We start from the raw sequence: 7,845 nt of genomic DNA on the forward strand, positions 1-7,845 counted from the left end.
TTGCACTGGAAGAGGCAGCTCTGGAGCTATGGTATGGGAGAAAGAAGAAGTGATAGAACTGGAAGGGAGAAATCATTTCCATGCTGGAAACCTTAAGTGGGACTTCCCATCTTACTGACCACTGAATGTCCAAAGTGCTGGGTACTGAGAAATAATATTTGAGTAAATGAATAAATGAAAGAATATTCCCACAACCCCAAAGCATTCACTAAATAATCCTCATGCCAACTGTGACAATTAGCAAATGAGGGGGCCAAGAGGGAGGGCCTGGTCTAGCTGCTAAGCTACTTCGAGGTCTTACTCCTATGAATTTGCTTCTCCTGGAGAACAACTGCCTGGCCACGCAGGGTGGTGCTGGAAAGCGGTAGTCGCTGCAATCTGGGGGCAAGGCCATGTTTTTGTTCTGACTCTGTGAACTCCTGGCATGAGAAGCAGTCACTGGCTCTGTGCTGCCCTAGACAGATCGGAGCCCCTCTTCGTGATGCCTCGGTGGAAGGCCAAGCTTAATGAGAGATGACACTCTCACTCTCACTTTGTCCAATTAAAAATGCTGATTAATGAGCTCCCTGGGCTAACCAATAAGTGGATAAGATTCTAAGACCAAGGGTACTCCCTTGGGGAGGTGACCTTTCTGGAGGAGGTCATAAATTTGCATAACTGGGTCTACTTACTTTCTTGAGGGTTTGAGGGATTCTTGGCCAACCGCTGAGCCATGTCTGGAAGACTCCCCACATTCCACCTACTTCTTTCCCCTGCCCGTCACCCGTCCAGCCACTCACTTGGTGGAGAAGATCTAGGTCACTCAAAATGACCTCAGGCACCTTCAAACCTTTCTTATCTGTCCCCTCACCCTCACCTCTCTTCTCTGCAGTAGTCAGTGCCTGCCTCTGGGCCCTTGGTCTCTTTCTCTCCCTCCTCCTCTGGGGAGCACAGGGCATTGATCATTCCCCTCCACACCCTCAGTCCTTCCGCCCCACACACCTTCTCTTATCCCCACACTTCCATTGACCTTGCTGTTCCTTCCAGTTACCTCCTCTTTCTTTTTCAGTTCAAACTTTTTTTTTTCTGTTTAAAAAGCATTACATGTATATTGGAGAAATTTGGAAAATACAAAAAGGTATTGGAAGGAAAAAAGTCACCTATTATTCCACTACCATGAGACAACCACTTTTAAATTCATTAACAGTTCTGTTGATGCCTAAACTCTTGTGTGTGTGTGGTGGCGGGGGGGTGTAGGTGTACAATATACATCTTCATAAAATTGGTGGCATGTTGCATTTACTATGTTATAATTTCCCATTTAATGTATCACGGACATTTTGTCATATGATGTTGCTAAAATATATATTTTGATGATTGCTATCTCAAAATGGCTGTATTTAACCAATCTTTATTAGATATTTAATGTTTTCTATTTTTTTTTTTCTTTTAAAGAGACAGCCTTCATTTTAAGGAATTTTACATTCAAGAATTCCAAAAGTAGTAGGTTTTTGGAATTTATTGATCTGCATTTAAAAGGAACTTTTGACAAAGATTCACCGGAAATCATCTGAACAAGCGGGAAAATACAGTTAATATTACTGAAACCTACTAAAATAATTCCAGGACATATGGTTTATCCAACATAACAGCACCTCTAAGTGCTGTCACTGACATGAAACTTAATGCTTCTTACTTTTCTAAACACACAGTGGTGTAATCAACAACATTCAATCACTTCTGTTCTTTTTTGAATATATAAAAATTAAAATACCAATTAAAAAACTAATATATTCTTCTCTTTAAATGTTTCTCACAGATATAATTTCAATATTTTTATTCAATAGTGATGTGGTTTAAGAGAATTTTCATTCACGAGTCCAACAACAGTCCACCCAAAGGGAACTGATAGTCCGTAGGCCCATAGTGCAAATAAAGAGTTCGGGACTACAGCAACTGACATTTCTAAAACGCAAAACAGATAAAATTCTTAGAAGATACATGCAGTAAGCTCTACTGAGCAGCTGAAAACAGAACTAGAAGATTTAATAGTTTTACTGGTGATTTCAATGGGACTCTAGATGTTGCCAAACTCAACTTGAACTCTCTCTTAGGCTTTGTATTTTGCTTTTCCAGTTTCACTAATAACACAAACATAATTCAAATCCCTGAAGTAGTCATTATAGTCAAGGGCATATCCTACAACAAACTTGTCTGGAATTTCAAGTCCAACAAAGTCTGGTCTATATCCAACACTTCGAGGGGTCCTTTTCACCAGCAAGCTCGCAACCTTGACCATCTTTGGATTAAGCTGCTTGACCAAGGAAAACAAGGTTTACATCGTTTTACCAGTGTCAATTATATCTTCAACAATCAAGACAATCTTTCCGGTCAAAGTTGAGAGATCTTCTCCACCAATTACTTTTATGGCGCCTGTTGACCGGTCATTACAGTAGCTCTTCAATCTGATAAAATCTACAGTCATAGGAATGGATCTATCACTATTTCTGTTCAGCGCTTTGATGTAATCCAGCAGGTGAGCGAAGAATTTATAGCCCCCCTTGAGCACACAGAGGGCTACGATGTGACGTCCTCCCATCTCCTCCATCACATCTCAAGCCAGCCTTTCGGTCCTGTCCATAATTAGTCCATGAGGAATAAACACCTTTTCCAAATCCTCAGCATAATGATTAGGTATACAAAATAAATCTAGGTCATAACCTGGTTCATCATCACTAATCACGACGCAGGGGCTGCAGGTCGCTATAACGGAGCTGGCTGGCGCGCGGGCTGAGGGCAGCCTGGTGAGGAGGCTGCATGTGGGAAAGCCAGAGGTCCATCCCAGCGCTCTTCCTAATGTCTGCTATTTTCTGCCATCATAAATGTGTCCATGGTTTATTATTTATGCGAATAAATTCCTAGAAATATAATTATGTGGGTATGTCAACATTTTAAAGTCTTTCAATATTTTATCAGATTATGAGCCAAAAGATTTGCACAAATTTATATTCTCCCAGCTCTGTGTGTGTTTTCCTTTTCTGAGCATCCCCTGGGGATACCCCCCCCTCTCCAAACTGGGTATTATCATTTAAAAAAATAATTGCTCTCCCTGTGCTATACAGTAAAAGAATATGAAAAGAATGTATACATATGTATAACTGAGCCACTTTGCTGTACAGCAGTAATCAACACAACATTGTAAATCACCTATACTTCAATTTTTAAAAAAAGTTGCTAATCTAGCAATGTTCTCTCTCTCCATGTTTTCACCACCTATTTATTTTTTACCTTTTGCAATCTGACTTCTGGCCTCACAGCTTTTCTAATCCAAAAGTCTTTTCCAGACTTGATTCTTCTTGTTCCTTTGATTTGTTTTATTCTCTTGATCTCTGGAGGCTCTCTGTCCACACAGCCTGGAGCCCTGAAGTTAGACATTCTGCTCTGGCCCCCACAGCCCTCTGGCAGGCTCCTCCCTGTCAGCCTTTCCCAGTGAGCTTGAACTTCTGGACTGTTGGGGCAGATTTTAATACACCCCTCATCTGGATGGATGGATAGATGGATGGATGGATGGATGGATGGGTGGACGGATGGATGGACGGATGGATGATAAGTCTGTGTCCTTTCCTCCATCTCCAGCTTTTCCTACACCCTCTGTTTCCCTACTCTGACTACGTATGCCCCCTGTGCCCCTCCACCACCACTACCAGTAGTCTCCTTCTCTGCCCCAGCTGGGAGCTCACATCTCTAGGGCTGGCTTCCAACTCACATCTCAATCCTGAATCATGGACAGTTTCCATGTCTGCTGAACATCTTCTTCTGAATGTCTGGCCACCTCATCAATTCTGTCAATAACTCTGATAACAAATTCAAGGTCTCCCTCTTTCTCTAAGCCCCTCTTCTTTACTTCCTCTTCTTCTGTTTGTGGCTAGAGTGACCATGACATACTTGACTCCTTTTCCCCTCTTGCTCTCTTCCACCAATTGTCCACCAAGCCCCCTAGGAGAACGTCTTCCTGGTGGGCTTCTCCATCTACAGCCCTCTTGCCAGTCTCACGGCCACTGCCTTAGCTCAGGTCCTCATCCTCTCTTCTCTGGACAATCTCATTAGCTTCTTTCCTACGGGTCTCCTTCTCCTGACCTCTCTCTGCTCCAAATCAGCCCATGACCCCAATGGTTACCAAAGGCTCTTACCAGAGCCATCTCCTTGAAACACTTTTGATCAACTCAATTATCAGCTTAAAACTTTTCACTAGTCAGTAGTTCCTCACTGACTACAGAATACCAACCTCAACCTTTTCAGCCTATCTTATAAAAAACACTTTGGATTTCAGCTCCAATCTTCACTCTTAGCCTTAACTCCCACCTCACCCAGCAAAGATCCATCTGATAGGGGCACCCACATGTTACAGGAACACACCTTACCCTTCGCCACCTACATAGCTTTGTTGATGTTATTCTTTCCACTTGGATTTGCCATGCTTCAGAGACCAGATTAAATCTTACATCTTCCACAGAACAGTCCTCATTCTTAAAAAAATTAAAAGTGACCCTTTATCCCACTGAATCCTTACATCATTTACAAGTAACATACTTAGACATTCTTATGTAGGTTTGTCTGGCACTGAGGAGGGCTCCTGAGATGAAGATTGGAGAGACTGGGATGAGTTGATCACGTTACCCTTATGTTACTTTCTGAAAAATGCCTTAACAATGCTCACATTTACTGGACATTTACAGGAGAAAGCATACTGCATGCATTGCCTCGTTTAATTTTCACAGTATATGAGGCAAACTGGTAGCTCAAAGATTTCTATATAGGAGGGGCTTCAGGGCTGCAATCTAACTGGAAGGGGGAGATGCCAAGTAAACATGCTGATTTTAACTTAGATTTCATACTGATTCAAGGTGGCTTTGGAGGATGCTCATGGCAGTTATGGAAGAGAGGGACTAAAACTTCCCATCCCAACACTTGGAGATGCCAACTAGTAAGTGTTATTCTTATCCCCATTGCACAAGTGAGGAAACTGATGCTTAGAGAGGTTGAGTGACTTGCCCAAGGTCACACAGCTGACCCAGGGTGGAGCGGGGCCTTGAGCCCAGTCCTTTTGATGGCAAAGCCCATGCTTTATGGCATCATCATTACTGCAGCACAGCTTATTTGTCTTACCAAAATATTCCCTCTTTGGAGGTGGGATTTTGATTTTTACAAGGTTATTTTTCCCAAATCAATTAGCACAATGCTTACCAGGTAATTGGAACCCAATGATTAGTGTTTGAAGGGATGAATAAATGAATAGTGAGTGAATACAAGAGGTAAAGCCATCATAGTAGCCTTTTTCTTTTTATACTCAGATACTACCCCCAGAAAATCCAGTTATCCTATTATGTCCAAAAACTCCCCTTGTCCCTTCTTGGGTGTAGAGTCTGTGTTTGTGTGTATACATTGGTGTAAATACACTGGCTGGCCTGGCCAGTGCTAAGATTCCTGGATGAAGTAGAGTGGATATAATGATACTCATAGCTACTAGATAAGAAGGCAACATCATTTTAAAAGGCTACGATTGGCTACTTGTTTAGCAGTTTAAATTCTGTGGTTCCTTCAAACATAACCTGGCCAACTCTGTCTTATGTAACTAAATACTGAATTTGATCTTTTATAACACTGGGCTGGATGTATGCTAAAGGGTACTATATATCTGGGATAGAGTAAAATCTTGGGATTTTGTTATGGACTGAATTGTGGCCCTCCAAAATTCTTATGTTGAAGTCCTAATCCCTGTACCTCAGAACGTGACTGTATTTGGAAATAGGGCCTTTAAAGAGGTGATTAAGGTAAAATGAGGTTATATGGGTGGGTCCTAATCTATTAAGACTGATGTCCTTATAAGAAGAGGAGATTCAGACACAGACATGGAGGAAGACTATCTGAAGACCAGGAGAAGGCAGCCACCTGCTAAGCTAAGGAGAGAAGCCTCTGTAGAAACCAAACCTGCTGACACCTTGATCTTGGACTTCTAGACCCCAAAACAGTAAGTAAATAAATTTCTGCTGTTTAAGCCGTACAGTCTGTGGTATTTTGTTATGGCAGCTCTAGCAAACGAATACAGATACTAAGATCTTGATGTAGGAAGGGACCTAAAGAACATACAGTCCATCCACCCTTAGGATTCTTGCTTTCACCCCTTCACATCCCCCTCATCTTTCCAACAGTGTTTTTCTTTGAACATCTCCTCTTTGAAGATCTCCTCACCTTCACAAGATGCTTATTTCATTTCAGGCAGCTTTGACTAACAGCGAGATTTGTAGATTGAACAAAATCTTAGTCCAGTTTCTGAAGGCAGCTCTGCAAGTGTGTTATAACCAGCACAGAGCAGAGAATTGGCACACTCCGAAGTGGAATTTAGGGGGCAGGATGTTTATAAAGGAGTGTCCTCAAGATCAACACCTATGGAAGAGAGGGGACTAAAGCAGGAGTGGGCAGAGGGAGAAGTGGACCTGAGTACAGGCTCAACCACAGCCTTGGAGAACCCACAAGGACCTCTGGCTTTGATCCATCACTGGATGTGGCCCCCTGGCTAGGTGTGTGATCTTGGAGAGGCAGCTCTCAGAAGCTGAGGCAATTCCTAATGCCTATAACCTGTATGCAGAAAAGCAGCCTCTCCATCAAGGCCTAGCCTGTGGAATCTCTTATTTGAGGATAAACAATGTGAGCTTGCCATGGAATTTATTTATGAAACAAACCCACAGAGCTACCCTGAGCAACTATCTCCAGGAATCTTTGTAGCTCAACTAGAACTGGAGCTGGGTCACCAGGTAATCTCACCACAGTACCCCCAGCAGCTGAGGCAACAAGTCTTCCTTCAAAGCAGGCTCTGAAAGCACACCACTGTGTTCACCACCCAATCCTGGTTTTATAAAGTACATTTTTAATTAATGTAGTCTAAGGCATGTCATTAGCATATGGAGTCACATACCACTAGTGACTTTTGATGACTGTCCACTAAACCCTTGATTCTTTTTCACAATTACAGATCTCTGCCTGCCAGTGTCCTGGGAGCCAAAGCACCTATAAGACTGGTTTTCTTAGAATAAAAATTTTAAATTTTAAATGTCTGTAACCTGTACATTGTTCGTCCCTTGTCCTCATCAAGCTCCTCCCAAATAAAACTCCACTTGCACAAGCATATTATTAGGCAATGACTTGGGGGACTGCACTAGACTGATTTCTTTAATAAGAGATTTGTATTTCAAAGGGCAATAAATTCCACTTAATGGATTAGGAAAAATGTTCTTTACCTGTAATGTCAAAAGTCCCGGGAACATTTGAGTTAAAGCGTATGTTTTCAATTTATTCCTGTGATGTTTCAGACTCTTATTGACCAGTGAAGTGGTCTGGCGGGCCTTCCATTAATCTGGTTTTATGGGAGCAAAGGGGAACGTGAAAGGCAAGGTTCCTGCAGAAGTAAGATGGGAGCCGAAGCAAACACTCCCAAACAGCATCAACCCAAAGGGCTTGAAGGAGGAGACAAGGGGAATAAGATAGCTGAGCACGTGGTCCAGAGTGGGACCATGCCGAGTAGGCAAAGCCCAGAGAATCTGGGGCCTTCTGATACAGTGAGCTTGAAGCCACGTCTGCACTTGGGGAGGGGGGGTTCCTTGTTTTCAAGACACACATATGGAACTTTAAAAAACAGAACAATCCTACTAAGTTTAAATCCTAAAAATTGCCCTACCTTTCCCCTGCCCTCCCTTCTCCTTGCTCTTCTCCTCTTCTTTCCTCTAAACATAGTAACATAACAACAAACACCTGGAAGTACAGCATTCATGCAGAGATTTAACATCCATGTAGAGGATGAAGGAATTCATG

At 42.4% G+C, this 7,845-nt stretch overlaps 1 pseudogene across 1 annotated transcript; it reads right to left on the bottom strand.

Annotated features, from left to right (window-relative positions):
• Positions 1-1,230: 1,230 nt before the first annotated feature.
• On the bottom strand, positions 1,231-4,178 carry LOC309648300 (hypoxanthine-guanine phosphoribosyltransferase pseudogene; annotated as a pseudogene). Its single transcript has 2 exons — positions 4,170-4,178; positions 1,231-2,839 (listed from the first exon to the last, which is right to left on the bottom strand). The product of its transcript is annotated as a hypoxanthine-guanine phosphoribosyltransferase pseudogene (transcript).
• Positions 4,179-7,845: the final 3,667 nt, after the last annotated feature.

The sequence above is a fragment of the Balaenoptera physalus genome (assembly GCF_965194825.1).
Source record: "Balaenoptera physalus genome assembly, chromosome: 1".
Lineage (NCBI taxonomy): Eukaryota > Metazoa > Chordata > Mammalia > Artiodactyla > Balaenopteridae > Balaenoptera > Balaenoptera physalus.